At 50.1% G+C, this 15,176-nt stretch overlaps 1 protein-coding gene across 4 annotated transcripts in view; it reads left to right on the forward strand.

Moving 5' to 3' along the window:
- The window catches only part of LOC144950156 (transcriptional coactivator YAP1-like), a 110,237-nt gene that overhangs the window by 74,862 nt on the left and 20,199 nt on the right, over positions 1–15,176 (forward strand). The window contains exon 4 of one of the 4 annotated variants that reach the window (XR_013640348.1): positions 2,738–2,851. The exons of 2 other annotated variants lie outside the window; for them this stretch is intronic. The gene's annotated coding sequence lies outside the window, so the exon portion shown is untranslated. Of the gene's footprint in view, positions 1–2,737; positions 2,852–15,176 lie in introns of those variants that run through there. One more of the 4 variants, XM_078880219.1, reaches the window with a different exon arrangement.

A 15,176-nucleotide genomic window follows, 5' to 3' on the forward strand; every position in this document is an offset into this window, starting at 1 on the left:
CGACGAAGTGGTGGCTTGTCGTCATCGTCGTCGTCATCGTCATCGTCATCGTCGTCGTGTGGAAATTGATAGCTGCGGCCAGATAGTCTAATCGCGCGATGTTGTGTCTTAATGTGGCGGGGAAAAATCGGAGGACCTGGATAAAAATCCAAGTGACCACGGGGAGAGAGAGAGAGAGACACGCAAACTCCAAATATACAGCAGGTATCGGGGTCGGGATCGAACCCACGATCTCCTGTATACCAGGCGAGGTAGTTAACATCTCCTAGCCACCGTGGTGATGATGAGAGAGAGACACGCAAACTCCAAATATACAACAGGTATCGGGGTCGGGATCGAACCCACGATCTCCTGTATACCAGGCGAGGTAGTTAACATCTCCTAGCCACCGTGATGATGATGAGAGAGAGACACACAAACTCCAAATATACAACAGGTATCGGGGTCGGGATCGGTCCCACGATCTCCTGTATACCAGGCGAGGTAGTTAACATCTCCTAGCCACCGTGGTGATGATGAATGAGAGACACGCAAACTCCAAATATAAAGCAGGCGTCAAGGTCGGGATCGAACCCACGATCTCGTGTATACCAGGCGCGAGGTAGTTAACATCTCGCCACCATGACAAAGCTGTATCTCTCAGCGACATCAAGCCTAAGAGGCCCCATCGAGGGCTTGCCTGTAGATTTTTATCGCATCTGAAAGAATATTATCGCTTGAGAGAACTTTGTATCCCGATCTCCCTCGTTTTTCGTGTTGATTCGTAGTTTTTTTTGGGCTGTACTGGTTTATATATTCACTTAGCATTTCTCCACATTTTGTATGTTGTTTATGTTCAATTGATTAATTAACATGTATTTTATTATTATTTTATTCACTTAACGGTACACATTTTCATTCGTTTCATACTTTACTTCGGACCGATTAAAAACATTTATTCGTCAATTTTTTTAAATTTGTTTACTTATTATTCACTTTCTTTTTCGTGCATATTTAGAGGCCCCCTCTCCCCCCCCCCCCGTCCTTCACGGTGTGAGAGCATGGCCAGGGAGCGCGGGGTCACTGCGTTCGTCGTCGGTAGGCGACGACTGTAACGCAGCAGCGGCGTCGTCTCGTGCGTTGCCTCCGGTCGATCTTCGCGCGCGATGCCGGCAGCCGCCGCCCCATGGTTCCGCAGGTGGTCGGGAGACGAGAAGACGAAACAAAAAAAATTCTCCCCGGGATGATTTTCGCGAGGTCGTTTTTAAACAAAAATTATTAATTGAACCGCCGCCGCTTGCGCGGTGGGGCGGGTCGCCACGGCCTGCCAATGACGTCGCGGGGATCTTTTGTGACGGTAGCAGTCTCGCGTGGGCGTGTCGTGTGTGACGTCACAGGTGCGCTCGCGACGCGCGTGACGTAGCAGTCTCGCGTGGGCGTGTCGTGTGTGACGTCACAGGTGCGCTCGCGACGCGCGTGACGGTAGCAGTCTCGCGTGGGCGTGTCCTGTGTGACGTCACAGGTGCGCTCGCGACGCGCGTGACGTAGCGGTCTCGCGTGGGCGTGTCCTGTGTGACGTCACAGGTGCGCTCGCGACGCGCGTGACGTAGCGGTCTCGCGTGAGCGTGTCCTGTGTGACGTCACAGGTGCGCTCGCGACGCGCGTGACGTAGCGGTCTCGCGTGGGCGTGTCCTGTGTGACGTCACAGGTGTGCGCGCGACGCGCGTGACGTAGCAGTCTCGCGTGGGCGTGTCCTGTGTGACGTCACAGGTGTGCGCGTGACGTAGCAGTCTCGCATGGGCGTGTCGTGTGTGACGTCACAGGTGTGTGCGTGATGCGCGTGTGCGACGTCGTGCATGCGTCGTGATCAGAATCGAATCCACGACTTCCTGTGTACATGATCAGGATAACACGGCGCGTGTTGACCGGATTTAAGCAATTCCTTTGCGCAACATTTTTTTTGTTGAGCGAACAAAAATACTAACATTTCCGGCGGGGTTTTTGATTTTCCAGGAACGTTTTCAGTTTGGAGTCTCGGCCAATGGCTTTCTTTCTCTCATCCCCCAGACACGGACTCACTCTCTCCTCACAGACACAGATTCGCTCACTCCTCACACTCACAGACACAGATTCGCTCACTCCTCACTCTCACAGACACAGACTCATTCTCTCCTCACTCTCACAGACACAGATTCGCTCTCTCCTCACTCTCACAGACACAGATTCGCTCACTCCTCACTCTCACAGACTCACTCTCTCCTCACACTCACAGACACGGACTCTCTCCTCACTCTCACAGACACAGACTCACTTTCTCCTCACAGACTCACTCTCTCCTCACAATCCCAGGTTTTGTCCTCGCGAAGCTTTGGCTGTCGGCATTTTTAAGAGTCGAAGCACCCACCACCACCACCTCCACGGCTCGGGCCTCCAGCTAAGGCTTTTGCGAACAATCCACCCAACCGGTCGACCAAAGGCGTAAAATGAAGGGCACAAATTTGGCGCTTATTTGATTTAAAGAGTTGTGCGGTCACAGCGGAGCCGACTGAACGCAAAGCAACATATATCCAGCAGCAGCAGCAGCACGCAATCCTATTTATTTTATTTTTCATCGGCATTAAACCGCGGGTTACCTTGAAACTCTAACGTAGTGTAGATTTAACCGGTTAAACAAAAATAAAAAAAATCGAAAACAATTATAATAATAATAAAACATTAAACAAATTCTAACACTCTCGTGTCCTTTGTGTTAATGCAGGTCCCCTTCCGGAAGGCTGGGAGCAAGCCTGTACTCCTGAAGGCGAAATTTATTTCATAAATCACAAAAACAAAACCACGTCATGGCTGGATCCACGACTTGACCCTCGCTACAGTAAGTCCGTGGCGACGCTTTACCATTTGGACACAAAGCGCTCTTTGGCCCCCCCCCCCTCTCCCCGCCCCCCCCCACCCCCCCCCCCCTCCCGCGATTCGATCGATCGATCCGTCGATCGATCCGTCAGATCCGGGCTTCGCTTACCTCTCGCTCGAGTTACTTTCGTGACGGCGTTTCGCGGTCGGCGGATGGCGGTTCGAGCGCGGTTGAACAAAACGGGAAAAGTGTCGGCGCAATCGTCAACGACGCGACTGTGCTTGTGGCCACGCGCTATGGCAACTAAAACTAAACTATTTTTTATATTAACAGGTAGGGCCTCTGAACTTACTAAACTTTTCAGAAGCAACCAGGCTATCGCAAATGATAGCCCAACGGAGTGGGCTCACCACCATCGTCGTCGAGTGGAAATGTATTGAAGCCAAGTACTCCCAGACGCGTGACGTTGATTCTAAATGTGGAGGGGGGGAAACCGGAGGACCCGGAGAAAAATCCATGTGACCACGGGGAGAACATGCAAACTCCAAATATACAGCGGCAGGCGTCAGGGTTGGGATCGAACCCACGACCTCCTGTATACCAGGCGAGGTAGTTAACAGCTCATAGCCACCGTGGCGATTGCCTGTAACGTTGCCCTATTATTAATATGATTTGCTTTATTTATTTTCAAGGCCGCACAGCACTCCGTGTTTTTGACGAGCGTGTTGCGTTACTGTTTACTTACCGCACTTGTAAGTCACGCTCATCACACACACACTCCTACACTTACGAATGAGTTAGGTTCCAGAGGTCTGTTCATAAGTCGATTTGTTCGTAAGTCCAACTTGACTCTTGTCGATTCCAAACACGTTCTACGGCATGTGCACTTAACACGGGGAATTACTTTAACAGTTGTATAATTTCCAGTGGATGTAGATGCCACTGGTTCTTCACGTTCTGCAGATGTAGATGCCACTGGTTCTTCATGGTCTGCAGATGTAGATGTCACTGGTTCTTCACGTTCTGCAGATGTAGATGCCACTGGTTCTTCACGTTCTGCAGATGTAGATGCCACTGGTTCTTCACGTTCTGCAGATGTAGATGCCACTGGTTCTTCACGTTATTCAGATGTAGATGCCACTGATTCTTCACGTTCTGCAAATGTAGATGCTACTGATTCTTCACGTTCTGCAAATGTAGATGCCGCTGGTTCATCACATTCTGCAGATGTAGATGCCACTGGTTCTTCATGGTCTGCAGATGTAGATGTCACTGGTTCTTCATGGTCTGCAGATGTAGATGTCACTGGTTCTTCACGTTCTGCAGATGTAAATGCCACTGGTTCTTCACGTTCTGCAGATGTAGATGCCACTGGTTCTTCATGTTGTGCAGATGTAGATGCCACTGGTTCTTCATGGTCTGCAGATGTAGATGTCACTGGTTCTTCATGGTCTGCAGATGTAGATGTCACTGGTTCTTCACGTTCTGCAGATGTAGATGCCACTGGTTCTTCACGTTCTGCAGATGTAGATGCCACTGGTTCTTCATGTTGTGCAGATGTAGATGCCACTGGTTCTTCATGTTGTGCAGATGTAGATGCCACTGGTTCTTCACGTTCTGCAGATGTAGATGTCACTGGTTCTCCATGGTCTGCAGATGTAGATGTCACTGGTTCTTCACGTTCTGCAGATGTAGATGCCACTGGTTCTTCACGTTCTGCAGATGTAGATGCCACTGGTTCTTCATGTTGTGCAGATGTAGATGCCACTGGTTCTTCATGTTGTGCAGATGTAGATGCCACTGGTTCTTCACGTTCTGCAGATGTAGATGCTACTGATTCTTCATGTTGTGCAGATGTAGATGCCACTGGTTCTTCATGTTGTGCAGATGTAGATGCCACTGGTTCTTCATGTTGTGCAGATGTAGATGCCACTGGTTCTTCACGTTCTGCAGATGTAGATGCTACTGATTCTTCACGTTCTGCAAATGTAGATGCTACTGATTCTTCACGTTCTGCAAATGTAGATGCCGCTGGTTCATCACGTTCTGCAGATGTAGATGCCACTAGTTTTTCATGTTATGGAAATGTAGACGCCACTGGTTCTTCACGTTCTGCAGATGTAGATGCCACTGGTTCTTCAACTCTTTAGATGTAGATGCCACTGGTTCTTCACGTTATTCAGATGTAGATGCCACTGGTTCTTCACGTTCTGCAAATGTAGATGCTACTGATTCTTCACGTTCTGCAAATGTAGATGCCGCTGGTTCATCACATTCTGCAGATGCAGATGCCACTAGTTTTTCATGTTATGGAAATGTAGACGCCACTAGTTCTTCACGTTCTGCAGATGTAGATGCCACTGGTTCTTCAACTTCTTTAGATGTAGATGCCACTGGTTCTTCACGTTATTCAGATGTAGATGCCACTGGTTCTTCACGTTCTGCAAATGTAGATGCTACTGATTTTTCACGTTCTGCAAATGTAGATGCCGCTGGTTCATCACGTTCTGCAGATGTAGATGCCACTAGTTTTTCATGTTATGGAAATGTAGACGCCACTGGTTCTTCACGTTCTGCAGATGTAGACGCCACTGGTTCTTCACGTTCTAATGAAGGCCGGAAAAGCACACGAGGGGGTGGGTGGCCAGCACCACTCCCAGCCTCCTTTGTCTCCCCTAGTGGCGATGTTTACACACCGCACTGGGTACTCATTTGAGGCTGAGTCGACCTAGGGCGGAGTCCCTAGGACCAGTTTAAATACTCGTAGCCGGGATTCGAACTCGGGTCGCCGGGTGCCTCGCGCAAGGCGTGCTAACCGCTGCACCACCGCTCCCCCCCAACCCCCCCGCCCACCGCTTCACCAACCCACACTGGCGAGCGCGGTGAAGTACGGTCAAACGACGATGACCGCCACAAATGACACGGCGCGTGGAGGCCTTCATCCAGCGGTCGATGGACGAACCGGGGGCTGTTCATAATTCACGTTAAATCATTCACATTAATTCACATTAATTCACATTAATTCTACCCCGCTGCACATGCGGGCCCTGTGGTATCACGTTAATTGTTTGCAATTTAATTATGCCGCAAAACGTGCGCCTTGGGCTTCACCACGACGCAGTAGCTAAAATGTGGCACCTGGAAAACCGGTAAGGGGTGGTGGTTGTAGTGATGTTTGTGGTTGCGGTGGTGGTGGTGGTTGTTGTGGTGGTGGTTGTAGTGATGTTTGTGGTGGTGGTTGTAGTGATGTTTGTGGTTGCGGTGGTGGTGGTGGTGGTTGTTGTGGTGGTGGTGGTGGTTGTGGTGCTGGTGGTTGTTTTGGTGGTTGTGGTGGCGGTGGTTGTTGTGGTGGTTGTTGTGGTTGTTGTGGTTGTTATGGTGGTGGTTGTGGTGGTTGTGGTGGTGGTGGTTGTGGTGCTGGTAGTTTATTTTTCCCTCTCTCGCAATTCGAGCCCCACAGGCCCTCTCCGAGACGAGCGTTGCCGTCAAATAGTAAAAAAAAATAGTTTTTTCTCTCGGGAAAAGTTGGCCAAAGTTTCAACCGCTTGCTGCACCCTAGTCTGTCATTTTAATTCAACAGTTCATATTTTGTTGTTGTCGTCGTAACATCCGAAAATTTTTTTGGGGCGTTTTTTTCTTTTTTGTTTGTTCGCCTTTTGCACGTACAGCACCCCCGTGTGCGCCGCACGCCACGCATTTGCCAGTCGTCCTGCGCCCTGGGCCCAAAGCCAGCCGTACGTAGCTGGGTAGGCCAGCGGCATGCACACGTCCCGGCAGAAGATTTTCATTTCGTAAACAAGAGGCGGTGGGAGAGTGGGGTGGCGAGTGCCAGGGGCGGGGGGGGGGGGCGGTGGTGGGAGAGGGGTTAAGGGTCGAGGCGGGGGGGTGAAGGGATTCGAGATTCCATTTTACTTCATGGCAACAGCTGGCGATCAAATCCGCAGCAACCACCAACAACAACAACACAACAACAACAACACAAGCGGCAGCAGCAAGCGACCACTCCACCGCCACCGCTTCGCGTGGCCGCAGACAGAGAAGCGCCTCCACTCGCCCGCTGGTTTTTGCGCGCCTGGCAAATGACCGCTAAATGAGGCTCTCTGCCGCCGGCGAGAGTATCGCCCCGGTACAACTCGCCACCCCCACCCCCCTCTCCAGGCCTCCGAGGCTTTGGCGCCGGAGGGCGGGCAGGCGGGCGACGGGCTTAAACCGCTAGCGAGTTTTCCTGACCCTCCCTCTCAACCCCGCGCCGACATCGTCAGGTGAAGGTTACGCACAAGTGAAGAGGTTACGCACGCCTGCGTATGTTGATCTTCTTTCGCACCGTACCGTAGCCAACCGCGCTAATCTAAACGCACAAAAGGCAGTTCCGTGAATTGGGGGGGGGGGGGGGGAAACAAAGGTGCGTTTGACAATCCAGACGATGGCGATTTAAAAGTGCATGGCTCCCAGTGGCTTCCCAATATCGGAAGGGAAGAGAGCGTTCCAGACGGCCGCGGAAGCGTGGGTGACTGTTCACGCAAAGGTTATGAGGGGGACTGAGGCTGCTTGATCGGAGGGGAGAGACGGACTAAGCGCGCATTAGATATCGTGAACAACCACGTGAAGTGGTCGAACGTTTATTGACGAACGTGTGCGAAATGAACGCGTTCATTCGACTCGAAAGGTACGTTCGAGACGCGGCAAGTCACCGCACTCGAACCTTGGAAACAATTTCGTTTTTCCCCTTGGCTTCAGTTTGCCGGCCACGTCGTGGACGATAATATAACCGGAGGTTCGGAGACGAACAATTTCCGATGGCCGCACTGCCGTTGCTCAGCTGTGACTTCTTCGTGGTAATTGTCGGAGTGGGCCTACAAAATATCAGAATGGTCATCAGAATCCACACGTGTCCAGGATCGATCGTGAGGTTTTGTATCTTAGGCCCTCCCTCCCCCACCCCCCCGGTTTTACGGATATGTTGGATCAATCCAGGTCATCAACGTATACTTTACGACCCTTGATACGTGCGACAGAAAATGCATTGAATGAATGTGGTTTTTAAATCGCTATTGGTTATTGTGTCCGTCGATGCACGGACCTATTTAAAACGTTTCAAACACCAGAACCCGAGCCCTTGGGAGGTTTTTTTTCAGATCCTGCCCATCTCACGTGTACGGATTTGACGCGCACGCGATAACACGACGGTGAGCCTGTGGCCGCTGATGTTAATGAATGAATCGACGCCTGATTGTTAACACTAATTCTGGCCTGGACTTTTGCAGCTGTTTTAGACAGATTTCAGGGTGCTGATTCCAAATCTGATCTCAGATTTGCTCTATCACATCAAATTTTTATGCTATCGGCATACCCCATTTTCATTGATTTTACCCGAAATTAACTCTGTCACTCATGATTGCAAGTTGTTGCGAGTCAGTGACTGCTTTAGTGTTAGAATATGGTGCGGTATTTTTAGGATAGTGTGTTTATAATATCATTTTATGTAGATATCCACATTTATTTAATATTTTTCTTCTGCAGTTTTTATTGAAAATGCATTATTAATTCATATCTCACAAACCTGATGTGATAGACAAAAACTGATGCCAGATTTGGAATCGGCACCCCAAAATTACCTTAAACCCGTTGGAATACCTTGTGCCAGACAAAGTGTGTTGACCAATGTAATAATTATGGCAATAATTAAGATACGAAACGTCACGTGATAATAATTATAATAGTCTTTATAATAATGGGACAGTCGGCAAAGTTATTCTAACTTTGCTTTTCTAATAATAAAATGTTCAAACATCACGAATAATTGTATCATTCATAATTATTTAAATAAGTAGTAATACTTATTATAATACTATTATATTATTAACAATAATTATATACTTATTCCATTATACTAATTGTTATTTTTACATAACATTAATGATTATACAATTACTATCACAACGATTATATAACTAGAATTAATAACAGTATAATTAACAATAAAGAATAATGATTATTATCATTCGCGATTATCACAGGCGCTTAAAACACCGTGCAAATAATGACGAATCCGAGGCGTCTGAACAGAGGAGCCCTTCTACCCGCGCTACCAAGGACCTCGGCGCTTTCCCACCACATCTGCTTCTCATTTTTTGTGCCCCGGGAGGTTTGGAAATTGGTCCGGTGGCATGTGGGGTAGGAGAGGAAAGGGGGTGAGGAGGGGTAACGGGGAGAGAGGGAAGGATTGGTGGAGAGGGATCTCGGGTGCGCTGTTAGGCGAGGGTAGGTGGTTGGGTGGGCCCGGGCAGGTATCCGTGTAGGGGTGGTGGTGACGTTTGTGGTATTGTGCATCGGTGTGTTGGTGTCCGTGTGTATTTGTGTGTGTGTCTGTGTGTGTCCGGGAGCGGTAGTGTAGCGGCTATGAACCTGGCGACCCGGGTTCGATCCTCGCCCACGGCTAACACCAGTGACGATTATCTGAACCGGTCCTGGGCTTCCCCTAGGTCGACTCAGCCTTAAATGAGTACCTGGTGCGGTGTGTAAACATCGCCACTGGGGAGACAAAGGCGGTCGGGCGTGGTGCTGGCCACCCACCCCCTCGCGTACCGTTCCGGCCTTCATAGGTGCTCGCTAACAGCACTTGCCCCTACAGTCTGTTAAGGCTATATGGGGGATCTTTATCTTTGTCCGGGGGTGGTGCTGGACTCCACCCTAGGTAGACTGATAACTTTAATCTAAATTGTCTTATGGTTGTTATTGTTTGACTTGCATCCCACTGGGATTTTTGCACACAGCATTGATATACGGTGCTTTTATCTGGAAGACTCTGCTGTTTTTTCCTGGATTTTTCTGTTTGCGCGTAGTCACTTTAAGATGTTTCTTGTTCATGTTTTTGTTTGTTGCGGTTGCACCCGACTCAAGAGCCGAATGGCTCACAGGGCTATACCAAATACATGAAACTGAAACTGACTCAAGCTCCAATGAGTACCTGGTGCGGTGTGTAAACACCGCCACTTGCCCCAACAGTCCGTTGAAGGCTATACGGGGGGAGGAGGTAGCTTTGTCTTTGCTCTCAGTGAGCCGAGTCACATTTTGGTTGGCACGGCGTGATTTTTTTCTACATTTGCGAAAAACCGTTGCCAAAGCGTTTTCTTTGCCAGGTGAAGAAATAAAAAAAAATAGACATATTTAGAGAAAGCTTCTCTTTGTCGTGGGTTAAGCCAACATAAATTGGTGGGGGGGGGGGGGAATGTTCCATGAGTTACAATTCAACGTGTGGAAGAAATCCCCGCCAACGCCGTCGCGTGCGCACGAGCTTGACTCACCGCTACGTGCGAGTACGCGCACGCTCGTACCTTTTTATTGTGCGCGCATTCTTGCAAACTTGCCCTGGAACATTTCGACATCGGAGAACGAACCGAAATAACGTGGTTTTTTTTACGACGTTTTTGTTTTTCCAACGGGGGAGATTTTGGAATAACACTCAACTTTAGATTTAGTTTTTTTGCTGTTGAAAAAAGAACCCCCCCCCCCCCACCCACTATATATATTTTTTATCCCGTTCGGGACCGGGTACCCGATACCCGTACCCTACCCGATACCCGGCTACCCGTACCCGGCCGGGTAGCCGTTTGCGACCCTGGTGCGGCCGGGTACGGGTAAGGAATCAAAACCCGTTTGCGACCTCTGATTTAGAGGGAGCGGCCCACGGAATGCGATAGCGGAGAGGAGAGAGCTTTTCGGTAAAGTCACGTAGGTAAAAAATAATAATAAAACAATAAATGAAATTATCTCAATCAAATCAGGAGAGAGCTTTACCTCCGGCATGCCTTCGAGTGACCTCAGACGCGTCTCCGCCTGTGGGCGTGCGAGAGCCGTGAAATCCGGCTTTACCTCCTCGCACGCCACATGAAGGGCACGGAGTGGCTTTCCCACCGCCCCGTCCTGTTGGGTTTATTGGGGCCACGATCTCCCCCTCCTCCTTCTCCTCCTTCAGTAACCTCCCCCCCCCCCCCCCGTGCGATCGGTCCGTCCACTCCCCTCTGACCCGTTGCCGCGTCTTTCGACCGATAGACGGCTTCCAATCCCGTCCCGGGCGGTTTGATTGACGGCCCACTTCCGTTCAAAACCTCGAATCTCGTCCCTTAAAAGCTGTCGGGACAATCTTGTTTTTCTTATGGTTGCCTGCGATTTTTTTTTCGTTCGTAATGTTTTTTTTGGTTATGACATCGGCGGTGCGCGTGGTCACGGGGAGTTTGCCAAAGACAGACGGCCCGCACGGCTTTGTGATTATTGCGCGTTCCCATGCGATGTTCGGCCGTTGGTGCCTGTGCGTGCGTGCGTGGGTGTGCGCGCACCCGCAAGCGGTTCGAGAGCACCACGCCACAAACCCGGCGGCCCGGGTTTGATTCGCGGCCCGCGGCCAACGGCAGTGACGATTATCGGAACCGGTCCTGGGCCTCTCCTAGGTCGACTCGGCCTCAAATGAGTACCTGGTGCTCCGTGTAAACATCGCCACTGGGCCACCCGGCCACCCACCCACCCCCTCGTGTGCCCTGGTGGCCTTCGTAAGGTGCCTCCTCGCTGAACAGCACTTGCCCTGCAAAGTCTATTGAGGCTATACGGGTGGAATTTGTTGTTGCCTTTTGTGCCCGCACCAATCCTATCTAAGGTCATCGCTTAAGTGCGCCGTACTCCCAGACTAAACTAAGGCGCAAGTGACTCAATGCCGTCGCCGCTGCTGCTGCCGCTGCCGCACAATAGCGAAGGCCGATAACGAACCCAGGCCGCTCGTTGGTGTTTTCCAGTCTTGAGCAGATAGATACACGTGATACGGGCGAGGGGAGGGAGCGAGCGAGCCAGAGGGAGAGAGGGAGGGAGGCAAGCGAGGGAGGGAGGAAGCGGTGGAAAAGTTTTGAGAGCAAGGAGCGAAGAAGACCGTCACGCCAGACTCGCACTTGAGCTCACACTTCTATGTAGACAGTGCTTTGTATACCCAAGAACCTGTTAGTCTGCCGGCAATGTTTTTCTCTACAGGTGATGGGGCCGTCTGTGGGCGATGTTAGTAAGTGGGGCAATGTTAGGTCTGTGAAAACAATAAATTGTAAACTCCGTTTATTTTTCCAGGCGAGGCCCACCGAGCTATGAGCAGCCCTTTCTCACGAGAGAATCTGGACACAAAATGATGGCCCCTTGATCGTCGCGTGGAAATTCACCGTGGCCAAACAACCCCCAAAGCGCTCGCAACGCAGAACGGGTTCGCGAAGCCAACCTCATTTCCTGTGCCGCCAACAAAACCCAAAACCACCCCCCCCCCTGCCCCAAAGTGCCGGCTTACGGATATCAGGGATTATGGGTATCAGGGATTACGGGTATCGGGGGCCTCCCCCCCCCTCCCGCCCCCCGTGTTGGCCGACCGAACGGGAGGAGGTGGGGAGCAGCCGTCCGTCCGGTTCACTTGGCATCGATAAATATACAGGGACTCCTCTACTTAGGAACGAGTTAAGTTCCAGAGGTCTTGTTCGTAAGTCCAACTTTACTCCCGTCGATTCTAAACACGTTGTACGGCGTGTACACTAAACACGGGGAATGGCTTTAAAAGTTGTATAATCTCCTGTAGATGTAGATGCCACTGGTTCTTCACGTTCTGCGGATGTAGATGCCACCACCGCCATCGATTGCGTGGTGGCTGAACTTATGACTCTCAGTCTGAACGGGCACCTGGACCTACGGACAGGGTTTGTTCGTGTCTCTGAAAGTCCGTAAGTCGAATGTTGGCAAGCAGAGGAGCCCCTGTATCCGGCCGGCCGCGCGCGTTAATTACACTGGTCAACAAAAATAAAATTCTGGCCTGGACTTTTGCAGCTGCTTTAGACTAATTCAGGGTGCTGATTCCAAATCTGATCTCAGATTTGCTCTATCACATCTCGTTTTTATGCTTTCGGCATACCCCATTTTCATTGATTTTACCCCAAATTAACTCTGTCACTTATGATTGCAAGTTGTTGCGAGTCGGTGACTGCTTTAGTGTTAAAATATGGTGCTGTATTTTTAGGATAGTGTGTTTATAATATCATTTTATGTAGATATCCACATTTATTTAATATTTTTCTTCTGCAGTTTTTATTGAAAATGCAACATTTGATATCTCAAAAACCTGATGTGATGGACAAAAACTGATGCCAGATTTGGAATCGGCATCCCAAAATTACATTAAAACCGTTGGAATACCTTATGCCAGAAAAAGTGTGTTGACCAGTGTACAATCGTCGCGCTCGTCCTCTCTCTGGCTTTGCCCGTTGTCAGTCGATGACGTCTCGGGCCCGAGGTTCTCCGTGGTGACATCGACCGCCACTTGGTGACTAACGGCGGTTGTTGTTGTTGTTGTTGTGGCGGTTGTTGTTGTTGTGGTTGTTGCGAGCGAGCGAAGTTTGCTTGTTGTCGGGCCGGCTCCGCAACGGTTCCCTTCCATAACAAACGGCAACGTCGCCACCTATTGCACAAAGACCAACTTGGCAGACTTGGTGAGGCTTTTCCTGCGTACCCCCCCCCCACTACCAGCAGCCGGGCGCATTCGGGGCCCTGTGACTGGACAGTGACAAGCCGACCAGCAGTGGAGCGCAGAGCAGCGCTTCGTCTAAACGCCCGCGTCCTTATTCTTGGTTCTTTCGGTAAAGTCACGTAGAAAGGGAAATAATAAAATAATAAAAATAAAACGTAATCAAATAAAATTCTCACGACGTTTCGGTCACAACGCAAGCAGCCGTCCTCGGGTGAAGAAACAGAGCTGTCGGAAAGACAGCGTCCTAAGGACGCTCTGTTTATTCACCTGAGGACGGCTGCTTGCGTTGTGGCCGAAACGTCCTGATAATTTTATTTTATTATGTTCAATTTGTAGTCTTTTATTATTTCCCTTCTACGTGACTTTACCGAAAGAACCAAGAACATGAATCCCTGCAGTCACGAAAGCTTTAAATAGAAATTTGGCCCCGTCCTTCTCGATTGAAAACTAATTTTTATGTTTAAAGTCCAGATTGAAAACTCATTTTTTGTAGAACTGCTTTTTGCGTTAAATTTTGTGTCCCCTCCCCCCCCCACCCCCGCCGCAACGCACCTCCGATTAGCATTGGTTGGCTACGTACGGTGCGAAAGAAGTTCAATGTACACGTGCGTGAACACCACTCCCTCCTGCGGCGTAATCGACTGTTTACGCCGCTTCGTAATTGCTTCCCAGGGTCTGGGGGTCCCTTCCCACGCCGCACTGCTTCTGCATTGGCGCCACACCCCCCCCCCCGCCGTCAGAGAGAGGGGTCACACAGCGGACACAATCGGTGCTGGTGTGGAGTAGACTTGGTGCCCGTCATGGGAATGTGGAATTTCCACCGCCATCTCCGATGCGTGTCCGATCGAGACGAGCAAGGTTTGAGCAACACGAGAATTGTACATTTTTTTTCTAGGAGAGATTTCTTTTTTAACATAGCGGCCTCTAGTGGCTGCAGCCTTTGACAAGAGACATGCAAACTCCAAATATACAGCAGCAGGCATCGTCAGGGTTGGGATCGAACCCACGACATCCTGTACACCAGGCGAGGTAGTTAACATCTCCTAGCCACCGTGATGATGATGAGAGAGAGAGACGCAAACTCCAAATATACAGCAGGTGCCGGGGTCGGGATCGAACCCACGACCTCCTGTGTACACCAGGCGAGGTAGTTAACATCTCCTAGCCACCGTGATGATGATGAGAGAGACACGCAAACTCCAAATATACTGCAGGTGCCGGGGTCGGGATCGAACCCACGACCTCCTGTGTACACCAGGCGAAGTAGTTAACATCTCATAGCCACCGTGATGGTGATGACAGAGAGACACGCAAACTCCAAATATACTGCAGGTGCCGCGGTCGGGATCGAACCCACGACCTCCTGTATACCAGGCGAAGTAGTTAACATCTCCTAGCCACTGTGGTTGGCCCAGGAGAGTCTCACTGCATCTCAACCATTGTTTTCAGCAGGTGGCGATGCTGCTGCTGCTACGTAATCCCAAATCAGTCATTTGCAGTCTCAATTTTCATCACTGTGATATTTGTCTGAAATCAGTTACATTGTATGCAGGTCGTGGGTTTGACCCCGACCCCTGCTGTGTATATTTGGAGTTTGCGTGTCTCTCTCTCTCCGTGGACGCGTGGAATTTTTCTCCGGGTTCTCCTGTTTTTCCCTCTCTATGCACGTCTATGGGTCTCTATGCATCTCTATGGGTCTCTATGACCCTCCATGGATCTCTATGCATCTCTATGGGTCTCTATGACCCTCCATGGATCTCTATGCATATCTATGAGTCTCTATGACCCTCCATGGATCTCTATGCA

This window comes from Lampetra fluviatilis, chromosome 56 (genome assembly GCF_964198595.1).
Source record: "Lampetra fluviatilis chromosome 56, kcLamFluv1.1, whole genome shotgun sequence".
NCBI lineage: Eukaryota > Metazoa > Chordata > Hyperoartia > Petromyzontiformes > Petromyzontidae > Lampetra > Lampetra fluviatilis.